The 12,970-nt window shown below is 32.7% G+C and overlaps 1 protein-coding gene across 2 annotated transcripts in view; it reads right to left on the reverse strand.

The window, feature by feature from the left end:
- GUCY1A2 (guanylate cyclase 1 soluble subunit alpha 2) overlaps nt 1–12,970 on the reverse strand; it is a 401,728-nt gene that overhangs the window by 313,384 nt on the left and 75,374 nt on the right. The gene's annotated exons all lie outside the window — the stretch shown is intronic.

The following is a 12,970-nucleotide window of genomic DNA, read 5'->3' on the forward strand; positions in this document are numbered from 1 at the left end:
AGAGAAAGGCATCAGGTTATCTTGCATAAACAGAAGTGCTTAAATTAGTAATCTCTGAGAAAATCATGCAGGTCAGCTAGACCCCAGAAAGTGAGAGACAAAACAAGGAATTAAAACTGTGGAATGATTTGCATTCATTCTTTCACTCACAAAAATGAGAGCAGACAAAAGTAGAGTAGGAATCTGACCAGACAGAGTTAAAAGTCTTTTAAGTTTTCTCGGTTCATACTTATTCCCAGATGCCATGGCAAAAGGAAATCTACCTTATAATAATGGTTATAATAATAAATAAATAAATAAACAAACACACACAATGCATTATATAGTCATTAGAAGCAGGATCACACGTAATCTAGTTAGATCCACCCTTGAGGAAGAATACAGCACAGATAAAAGAGTTGAGTCTGTATCCTAAAGAAAGCTTCTATGTAGAGTCACCCTAGTGCTTCTCCTTTGACTTTGGCTGAAATCAGTACATGTAGTTTACATATTCACATTTTATTTCATTATCTATCTCATCTTATAAGGAGGTCCTGAAAATCAGACAGGAAAAGACAGGTCACTTTGTTAGTGTCCTGTTAGAATGCAAAGTAGTCTAGGCTGCCTATGGCTTAGTTTGTTGTTCCTACTTTATTATTCCCTATGAGTTCTCCCCATCCAGAAGTGAGGGGATAAAACAGAGTCAATAATATTGTTTTAAAGTAGAGTCCAAACACATCAAATATTTTTTGAGAGCTTACCATAGAGTCTAAATATTGTGGAAGCCAAGTTAAGAAGTTAGTTTGACAAAGAAGTTCTTAAAATCCATGTGAAATGAGAAGTAGAAAATTTAAGTGAAAATCAGTCCCGTTATTAAGAAGCATTTCACATTAATTTTAGTTTCATAGATCTGATGTTCAAGAGAAGCTGAGAAAGTCACCTACTAGGATAAAAACATCACTACTCATCTCACATTGTAATGTTACAAGATTGAACTTCAACATATGTTGTATTCACTAACAATAATGCCAGCCAGAATTGATTATAATAGCAGTTTTCTAACTAGTTCCCTGGTGTGAAAGAGAGAAAACAAGATAGATGATATCCACTGCAATTTGGCTCCTGTTCCAACTGCTCCATTAAAACTGCTTTTGTAATTATTTAAACCAATATATCCTGTTTTGTCATTTTATTACTTAACTTGTTTTCTTTTTCCTTTAGTTTGATAGTGTTCATCAACTCTTCCTCCTAAATTGCTATTCTCTTGGATTATAAACGATTCTCTCCTGGTTTAATTACTAGCTGTCTGAAAAGCCCTTCACTAAAAGTTCTTCCTATACAAAATCCTTACATCACCATCACTATACTGTAACTAAAAATTTCTAATACATACAAATTAAACTTATGCCCCTTCAATGGCAATATTCTTTGTGGTTATTAATTTTTAATTATGAAATTCTTATTAAAAACTAAATTCAGAATAAATAAAAATTCCTATAATCTGACTATATTTGCTGAACAACAAAATTCCACGTGCCACTGAAAATATTCCATGGATTGCTTCTATACTTTGAAGAGTTGTGTCTTAAGGGACTTAGGGTCTTTATGCACAGATGAGAAAAAGAGAATTTCTTCTAACTCGCATTTTTCATAACATTAAAAATGCCTTCACAGTTATTAAGAGCACAGATATAATACAGTAAGCTTATGTCCTATTTCCAAATGTCATAATCCCAAAGAATCATCCAGAAAATAACAAGTAAGTAAATTCACCAGAGGCAACAAAATTAAAACTACTTGTGAGTACAGCAGTCTATCAACTAGAAATCCTTGCTGCTTTAAAAAGCACTTCTGGACCTAAGATACAATGGTTATTAAGTCTCAAATGATAATGCTAAAGCCTACCAGGGTGCTAAAGTGACTTGTATCAATAAAGAAAAACTAAATTATTTTTAATATTATATGCAAATACTATACATGGCAATTCTATATACACCACAGTATTCAATTAACTAATAAATATTTTTGGTCTCACAATTGTTAAACTGTGCAAGCTGAGAAAAGAAAAAAATTCTTAGAGCTTGAAAAATTAGAACTAGGGAATGATCACTTCAACTTTTGCAAATATGCTATGAATCAATACCCAAGACTTCCACTTTAAACATCTCAAAATTTAGAAAGCACAGAGAAAGTAGTTTAGCTCAGTCTCACTCCCAAGGTTCCACTTATAATTGATGCAAACCCCCTACTTCCAGTAAATCACTTGAAACATAGAAACAATGCTCATCTGCTCTTATCACAAGAAGCTTGACATTTGGGTATATAAAAATACATTTCTTAAAGAGGCAAAACTTACAATAAAACTGCTTTCATTAGCAGGTAAATTAAAAGAATTTTAAATTACTATTAATTCATCCCTTCAAAAAAATGAATAGCTGACATCCTTTAACACCCATGACATTCAGTTCATCCTTTAACTGAAAATGAAATAGTGTGTTCATTCATGACATGAATCTTTTGTCCCTTATCCAACTTCACACTGTGCACCTCTTGACGGCATATATGTCTGCATACCTATCACTAGCATAATGCCTGGCACATGGAGACTAAGTATTCATTCATAGAAACTAAACATTCATCTAGAATCAAGCTTTTAAAGCTACAGTTGTGTCACATCAAAGGATACCAAGACAACTAGACACATCCTTTTCTCTCATGGGCCCCCACAGATAATTAAATTACAAATGATTGGGCTATAACAGAGGCATACAGGAGCTATGACAATATGGGAAAAAGAATGTCTGACTTTCTCCTCAGGGAGATAAAGTTTGAAAGATAATTTGAAGAAAAAGTAGGCATTCAAAAAGCCAACAAGGAAGGAAGGAGCACTCTAACATATGGACAGTAATGAAATATGAATAAAGCAGGGAGGTGAAAGAGCCCAGCAGAGTCAGGGAAGAGCAAGTAGTAAGTATATAATGGCTGTGGAGCAGGGGTGGTGGGATGAGCTGCTAATCAATCAGCAATGTAGAAGTTGGACTTAAGTGTGACAAGACCAGAGTCAAAGATAACAGCCAAAGAGATGCTGCAGTGTCTCTATAAGGTTATATTGATTGAATTAGGTAGTTCCAGTAAGAATGGAGAAATCAGTGCCAAGCAGTGTGTCAAACATTTTCGTATATTACTTTAACATTTTAAAAATTCCTATCAAGTGGATATTTTTAATTGCACCCATTTTAAAGGTGAGGAATGTTAAGAAATTTGCCCATGTTCACCCAATTGTAGGTAGCAGAGCCAGGTCTCAAAGTGAAGTCTGTCTAAAACTAGATCTTGTGTAATAAATACTGTGTGATAATGTGCACAGTATTAAATGAGTAAAACATCTGCATGAGTGAAAAATGCATGTCTTGCCCATTGAAATATCATCAATGCCTAGCATTCTGCCTGACATTTATGGGCGCTCAATAAATAATAGCTGGATGTCGGGTGAGTTAATGCATAATTGAAGTCAATAGAAAGGAGCTACAAGGAGCAGTCAATGGCTATCAAATGCCACAGAGGTCAAGGAAGAAAACTTTAAATTGGATTGGTCAGAACTTCGGGGACCTTTGACAGAGCAATTTCAGTGGGGAGGTGGAGGCAAAAGACTGAGTATAATGGGTTGAGGAGGGTGGGACAAATGAAGAAACAGAATATTAATTTTCAGCTGTATCAATAATATTATTGGAAGGCTAAAATTACTTATTTTATAAAATTGTTTTTAAAAAAAATCTGGCCTCCATGCTTGGAAAGGGAAATGTTGCCTTCATTGGAACTGAGTGAATAGAGAAAGGTATGACATGAAAGATATAGCACTGACTGGGGTCCTGGATCCTCTGGGGGAAGATTTATTAATAAAAGAGGGAAATTTGTGTCTTCCTAGGTCCAGAGGCCATCCTTATCACCCAGCAAATGTATCAGTCTCCACTAACATGGGAAAATACCAAAGCGGAAGGCATTTCTTCAAGTTGCTTAAACTTCAACCAAGGAGCTGAATACCTACCAACTTATCACTTCTGTGAACTGTGGACCTCCATAATTATTTTTTGATTAATTACTTAGGTTTCATCAACCTAATATCTAAGTAATATAACTCAATCACAACAGTATCTCAAGTTCAAAAGATTTCAACATTTTAAGTAAATAATTATCCTTTTAGACAAACAATTATTTTTCCAGCTTTATTGAGATATAACATGGTGTAAGTTTAAGGTACACAATGTGTTAATTTGATACACTTAAATATTGCAAAATGATTAGCATCGTACCATTAGTTTACACCTCCATCACTTCACATAATTACCATTTCTTTTTTTGTGGTGAGAACATTCAAAATCTGCTCTTAACTTTCAAAGTATAATGCACAATTGTTAACTATAATCACAAGGCAGTGCATTAGATCTCCAGAACTTAGTCATCTTCTAACTGGAAGTTAGAACATTTCCCTATTTCCCCCAGCCCCAGGTAACCACCATTCTACTCTCTATGAGTTTGGCTGTTTCAGATTCCACATATAAGTGACAGCATACAGTATTTGTCAAGAAAAAATTATTTTATCTAGCAAGACCATAAGATGTTTCTCAACTATGTTTGAAACCCAGATGACACTTTTATAAGAATATAATTCTAGTGCCATGCCAATCTACAAATAAATAAAGTTAGTCTCTGCCTCCAGAGATTTAAGGGTAAATATTACATATGTCTAAATAATAACAAAGAAGAAAGGCTGAAAAGAAATCCCACTGCCCAAATCGTAATTTTAAGGGAAATTGTTTTGAATCTGAGCTATCAATACAGTCTCATTTGAATCTTAGTGAGGTGAGATGAAACGTTTGTCGTTAGAGTACTTTAGTTAAATATGTAAAACTGTTGAGATAATAGTAAAAAGAAAGATTCTTATCAATTTTGCTCTTAATCTATGAAGGGTTAAACTACAATTTTCTACCATTTTAGAGGCATTTAATTCTCCTCCTTTTATTGCATTTGTGGCATCCTGTCCCTCTCCAAAAAAGAACACAGCATAAGTCATATATTTATTTTTAAGTGTAGGTGAACTAAATTAAATTTTCCTTAATATTTTAAAAATTTTATTATATAATTAAAAATAGCAGCACATATTCAGATTTTAAAAACAGGGTTTTAACATCTTTGAGCTAACAAAGAATTTGCTAAGCATAGCATTAGAGGAAACCCTCTAACATATTTAAGATTAATTCTTGAATACCCAAAGGAATATTTATTATTGTAAGTGTAGTAAGTGCTTCAGGCACAAAAATATTTGTGATGGTTAAGTTTACAGTTTGTAATTTTGAGACTATGCTAAGGTATGCTTTAAAATATACACAGGACAAAAAAATAAATAAAATAAAATAATAAAGTAAACATAGGGCAAAAATTTTAAGTTAGAAACATGGCATAATGGAGATGATGCCAAACCCTGAGTACTGGGAGTACTTTTTCACCCAGAAACTATATCTAAAAAGCAGAGCATCATAAAAGTACACTCCAACAGTATCAGTTGGTACTCCTTGCTTTCAAATAGCAAAGCACATCTTTGTGCCTTTCTTATAAAATACCAGATATCCCCTTGTATTATAAATATTTGTCTATGATCCTTCTGTTGACCATAAATAGATTTAGTAGGACAACTCATGAAATGTATGATCTCTAGAAACAGTGTGATCTAGAAAGAGAAAAAGAAACCAATGGAGGAAGGACTATAACTAAAACAATAATAGAAATTTCCCTGAACTGTAGAAAATCTTGAATCAACTGATAGAAAAGGCACAAGTTCCAGCCAAGACTGGTAAGAAAACACACACACATACACACATACAAAAACCTAAGCACATCTGGTTAAATTCCTGAAATACAAGAGATAAAATCTTTTAAGTTGCAGGAAAGAACAAATACTTTTCAAAAAACTTAAGAAAAAATGTTCTTCTTATTTGCAATTCTGTAAGCTAGATGATGGTGGAATAATATATGTGGAATACTGAGAGAATTTAAATCTAAGAATTCATTACCCAGCCAAGATATCTGGCAGATTCAGAAACAATATGACTCAGTGAAACACCTGAGGAAAATAATTGAGAAAACACTTTAACCAAACAACAAATGAAACAGAGGAGTCCTGGTAAGAGAAAATGGGAAAAGTAAAAACATCAAGGAGAAATGAACCTTGCAACACACACACACACACAGTTGTGTGTGTGTGTGTATGTGTCAATGACAGATTTCTTTTGCAAATTTGTAATATAAATGTAAATTAAAATTACTGAAATAGAGAGAAACGGAAACTATTGACAACTGCAAGGTAAATTTTATTGAAAATCTGGAACTAAACAATCTCAGCAAAACCCAAGAGTTAGGAGGCTAGGGAGAAACAGTGGGGAGGGGGAAAGGAGAAAATGTTCTAACAGCACTCTAAAGGTCTCTTCCAAACGGGATATGGTAATTAGAGAAAAAAATACATTCTTAGTAAGGAAATAAGTGACATTTTGTTTTAAAATAATGAAAAAACACATGATCTAATTTTAGTAACAAGAAAGGGAAGCTAACCAATAATGAAATGGGAAAGCGGAAGAGAACTTTCAAACTACAAAGGTTAAAAAAATTGTATATTCACCATGATCAAAATAGCAAAAATAAGAAAAAGAAAAAACAATGTAAAATGAATAATTATCATAAATCAAGATGGAAGAAAGAAAGTCAGTAAATTATGCATTTCCTTAAGTGTAAACAAATAAATACCATCAAATGTCAGAAATTCTCACCCCATATATAAGAATTGCATATCTATAAAACAACTTATAAAAGGTGATTTTTTAAAAAAGTTTGAAAATAAATGTTAGGCAAAAATTTCCAGGAAACTACAAGAAGAAAAAAAGCAAGGAAGGAGTAGTATTAATATCAAACAAGATGGAATTAAGGTTAAAAGCGCTAATCAGGATAAAGAGAGACATTATACAAAAAAAAATCACAATTTACAAAGAAGACCTAAGAGACATGAAACTGCAACATTGTAACTAAATATACAAAGTATTAGTAATTAGAAATTGATGGCTAATGAGCAAGGGATTTCTTTATGGAGTGATAAAAAATGTTCTAAAATTGATCATAGTGATAGTTGACAACTTTACAAGTGTTCTAAAAACACACTGAGGTATGCACTTTAAATGGGTGATTGTATGGTATGTGAATTATGTTTCAATATACCCGTTACACATTTTAAAAGCTAATAAAAAATCTAATTTTACTCTAATGAAAAAACTCTAGACAATTATAGAGGAAACTATAGTAGGATTATAGTGAGAAACTTTAATATATCTCTCTCAGAATCAGATGGATCTGACAGACAAAAAAAGCAAAGTCATAGAGAAATTAAATAAAAATAAATACAACAAAACAATCAACAAAAGAAAAATGTAATAAAAATAAAATATCATTAGTAAATTTTTATGTGCCTTTTTCAGAATCAAAAGATCAAAGATTAAAAAAGCAAAGTCATAAATTAAATAAATCTCAACAACAATAAAAATAAAAAATTCAGAGGAAAAATGAAATTTAAATAAAATTTAATAACAAAAGCAATAAATGTACACATGTGTGTATGTATATACACATGCATGCATCTTTATAGTATATGAAGATATTACAAAAATTGCTCAAGTACTTCGCCACAAAATTTCCATAATATGTTTTTTTTTTCATTTTTTTTGTTTTTTTCAAATTATTTATTTATTTTTTTTATTTACTTATGGCTGTGTTGGGTCTTCGTTTCTGTGTGAGGGCTTTCTCTAGTTGCGGCAAGTGGGGGCCGCTCTGCATCGCAGTGCGCGGGCCTCTCACTATCGCGGCCTCTCTTGTTACAGAGCACAGGCTGCAGATGCACAGCCTCAATAATTGTGGCTCACGGGCCTAGCTGCTCTGCGGCATGTGGGATCTTCCCAGAACAGGGCTCAAACCCGTGTCCCCTGCATTGGCAGGCAGATTCTCAACCACTGCACCACCAGGGAAGCCCCATAATATGTTTTCAAGGAAAGATTTTGCAGATCACATTTTCTAATAATAATACAAATAATAATAATAATAACAGTACAGCTACATGTAAAAGAATGAAATTAGAACACTCTCTAACACCATACACAAAAATAAACTCAAAATGGATTAAAGACCTAAATGTAAAGCCAGACACAATAAAACTCTTAGAGGAAAACATAGGCAGAACACTCTATGACATAAATCACAGCAAGATCCTTTTTGACCCACCTCCTAGAGAAATGGAAATAAAAACAAAAATAAACAAATGGGACCTAATGAAACTTAAAAGCTTTTGCACAGAAAAGGAAACCATAAACAAGACGAAAAGATAACCCTCAGAATGGGAGAAAATATTTGCAAATGAAGCCACTGACAAAGGATTAGTCTCCAAAATTTACAAGCAGCTCATGCAGCTCAATATCAAAAAACAACCCAGTCCAAAAATGGGCAGAAGACCTAAATAGACATTTCTCCAAAGAAGATATACAGATATCCAACAAAGACATGAAAGGATGCTCAACATCACTAATCATTAGAGAAATGCAAAAAAATCATTAGAGAAATGCAAATCAAAACCACAATTAGGTATCTCCTCACACCAGTCAGAATGGCCATCATCAAAAGATCTACAAACAATAAATGCTGGAGAGGGTGTGGAGAAAAGGGAAACCTCTTGCACTGTTGGTGGGAATGTAAATTGATACAGCCACTATGGAGAACAGTATGGAGGTTCCTTAAAAAGCTAAAAATAAAAATACCATATGACCCAGCAATCCCACTCCTGGACATATACTCTGAGAAAACCATAATTCAAAAAGAGTCATATACCACAATGTTCACTGCAGCTCTATTTACAATAGCCAGGACATGGAAGCAACCTAAATGTCCATCGGCAGATGAATGGATAAAGAAGATGTGGCACATATGTACAATGGAATATTAGCCATAAAAATAAACGAAATTGAGTTATTTGTAGTGAGGTGGATGAACCTAGAGTCTGTCATACAGAGTGAAGTAAGTCAGAAAGAGAAAAACAAATACCATATGCTAACACATATATATGGAGTCTTAAAAAAAAAAGGTTCTGAAGAACCTAGGGGCAGGACAGGAATAAAGACGCAGGCGTAGAGAATGGACTTGAGGACACGGGGAGGGAGAAGGGTAAGCTGAGATGAAGTGAGAGGGTGGCATGGACTTATATATACTACCAAATGTAAAATCGATAGCTAGTGGGAAGCAATCGCATAGCACAGGGAGATCAGCTCAGTGCTTTGTGACCACCTAGAGGGGTGGGATAGGGAGGTTGGGAGGGAGACACAAGAGGGAGGAGATATGGGGTTATATGTATATGTATAGCTGATTCACTTTTTTATAAAGCAAAAACTAACACACCATTGTAAAGCAATTATACTCCAATAAAGATGTTAAAAAATAATAATAATAAACACATATGTGAGAAAAAGGTAACCAAAAATTGTATCTATTTGGAAGTTAAACAGTACCCTTCCTTGTATTAAAAAGAAAAAATTGAAATTATAACTTCTAGAAATCAATGAAAAGGAAACTAATTCATTCAAAATCCTATGAGGCACAACAAAAACTGTACTCAAAAATATATGTCATAAATACTTTCAGCAACAAAAAAAATAAGTAAATAAAAACTTTCAATCAAGAAAATTAAGTTTAAAATTAAACTATAAAAGCTGAAATTAGTAGATTAGAACTAAATTAGGAGTGAGAAAGAAGATATAGTATATATTAAAGAGAAATAGAGGAATCAAAATAGGACCATACAACGTTCTGCCAACAAATGTGTAAATGTAATATAAATGGATAATTTTTCATCAAAACATAAATGACAAAAATTGACCCAAGAAGAAATGGGTTTTGGATAGCCTTTAAGAAAATTGATAATTCCAAAGTGATTTAAATATTTCCAGGCCATAGAAAACAATTAAAACTACTCAATTCTTCGTATGAAGCCCACATAACTTTAATGCCAAAACGTGATACAATATACTAAGACCATTTTCTCTTATGAGTATTTGCTAAAATAGTAGCAAATGGAGTCTAGCAATTTATAAAAGAGTAATACTTCATGACCAAGTACTGTTTATGTCAGAAAAGAAAAAGTAGTTCAATAGTAGAAAATCTATCAAAGTATGACGTTTACAAAATTAAATGAGAAAATAATATTGTTTTATCAGTAGATTCTGAAAAGTCTGAAATTGAACAGTTGTAATAAAAATTTTGAGCAAAACAGGGATATAGAGAAGCTGCTCAAACATAATAAATTTTGCTCTTCAAAAACCAGAAGCAAAGCTTATTCTAAATGGTAAAATACTAAGAACATTTCAACTAAAATCAGAAATTAGGCAAATAAGCTTGTTATCACCATTGTTATTCAATATTACCTTGGAGGTTCTAGCTGATGGTATGAGATATAAGGAACAATAAAATTTTCTCTTTTTGCTAATGAAGACTGTACACTTAGAAAACCTAGAAAGTCTTTTAACTTCAAGGCTCTTTCTTGCTTTTTATTTGGTGCACAAAACACAACATTATTTTATAGAAAAAAAAATACCTACTAGAATTAATAAGAAAACATTGTAAATAACTGAATATAAAATAAACATAGAATCAATAGCTTTTCTCTATATTAGCAGTAAGGATCAAGAAGTAGAAATGGGGAAATATTCTATTCAAAGTAGCAATGAAGATTATAAAATCATAGGAATATCATAGGAATACACTAATAAGAAAGGCATAGAACTTATATTAAGAAAACTATTAAATCTTAACACAGAAAACAGAAACTGAACAAATGGAAAAATGTTCCAAATTTCAAGATGCAAAGACCTTACATTATAAAAATATCAATTCTTCCCAAATTAATGAGTTTAATGCATTTCTAATTATAGTCTCAACATGTTTTCTTATTAATACAGTAATTTTAAGATTCATATGGAAGAATAAATTCTTAGAATAGCCCCAAAATTCATGAATAAGAAGACTACTGAGGAAGAACCAGATATTGGAATAAATGAAATGCACTGTAATTAAAATGTTTTCTATAGAAACAAACGAAGAGATTATTAGGTCAGAATAGAGAATTCAGAATCAAATCTGTGTATATAATTTTTAACGTACCACAAAATAGTATTTTTATTCAATGGGGAAAGAATGGTTTATTTAATACATGGCACTATCCATCTGGAAAACAATAAAATTAAATCCCATCTCGCAACACACACACACACAAATCAAATTCAAGATCAATTAAAAGTTTAAAATGTAAGAGACAAAACAATAAATATTTTAGAAGAAAATCTAGGGGACTATATGTATGCCTTAACCAAAACTGGCAAACAAACATACAAAAAGACATAAAGACATATTTGATTTTGTATGATAAAAAGCTAAGCTAAAACTGTCAGAATAATATATAGAATACAATTTTATTTTAGTAAAATATAAGTATGTGTGTGTGCATGTGTGTGTGTGTGAGTGTGTGTGTGGTGCGTCTCCCCTGACATTCTGCTAGCCTCTCTATCTTAAATACAACTAATTTGTTTCAGACCACCACTATCAACCACCTAGAATTATTTCAACAGCTTCCTAACTACTCTGGTTTCTAATCTCTCTGCAATCCATTCTATATGCATCTTTTCAATATCATAAATCTTATCATATAATTTCTCTATTTAAAGCCCTCCAATGATTATCTTTTGCCCTCAGAATAAAGTCCAAACTCAACAAGGCTTGATCCAGCCCTTACTTACAGACCCAACCTCATCTCTCCCAATTTCCTCACTTCACATCTCTGTATAAGCCATTATGACCCACTTGAAGTTTCCTGAACATGCTCAACAATGTCTCTCTGACAGGTTTCTGTCCATGCTACTTTTGTGCTTTGTTTTGTTCTGTTTTGTGTTTTAATAGAATTCTGTTCTCCTGCCTACCCCACTTAGGTAGTTATCTGCTTACATTCATCTTGCAGATCCTTACACCTAAATTCCTCCAGAATACTTTCCTTGACACTCAAAGACTAAGATGGATGCTTCTACTTCTTCAGTTTCCAAAGCACTTTGTGAATACCCCCACCTTAGCATTTATCACACAACAGTTGCTGGCTTGTCCACCCCCTCAATCAGACTTAATCTCTTTGAAAACAAAGGTTATATCCTCTTCACCATTCATTCAATTATTATTTTTTAAAAATGAGAATACCTGCTCTGTATCAGTCTCAGTGCTGAGCACTAGGGAAACTATCGTGATCAGAATAGATGTGGGTTTTACCCTTATTGAGCTATGTGAAAGATAGTCTAATCCAGTAGTTGTACACATAATCCAACAACTGTACATAGAAACCATATGATGATAGGTGCTAGAATGATAAATTGTATAATGATATGAGAGCATATAACAAGGACCTAATGTAATCTACTGGGTCAAAGAAAGCTTCCTTTAAAAAGTGATATGTATCACTTTTTATTACTTATTTACTTATCTTTCATCTACATATGAAAGATAAGTAAAAGTCAACTAGGCAGCCAAGAAGGAGGAAAGAAAGGCCATTCCAGACCAAAGGAACATGTATGCGAAAGTCCTGGAAGAGAAACTAAAATGAAGCTTTTGAGAAACTAAATGAAGACCACTATTGTAATCCTAATCCCTGGCACAGTGCCTGTTTGTAGTAAAATTTTTGAATGGATAGATAAAAGAATCAATCAATTAATGAATGAACAAATAAATATGGCTGTGTATGACTGACCATATGTCTGTATAATATATATATATCATATACAATGTATATATTATATAATACTTACACTGGATATATCAATAGATGCTTGTATGGGTGCATATGTATAGTTTTTCCATTGCTGTTTTTCATGCCCTTCAATAT

Source organism: Eschrichtius robustus, chromosome 11, assembly GCF_028021215.1.
Source record: "Eschrichtius robustus isolate mEscRob2 chromosome 11, mEscRob2.pri, whole genome shotgun sequence".
Taxonomy (NCBI): domain Eukaryota; kingdom Metazoa; phylum Chordata; class Mammalia; order Artiodactyla; family Eschrichtiidae; genus Eschrichtius; species Eschrichtius robustus.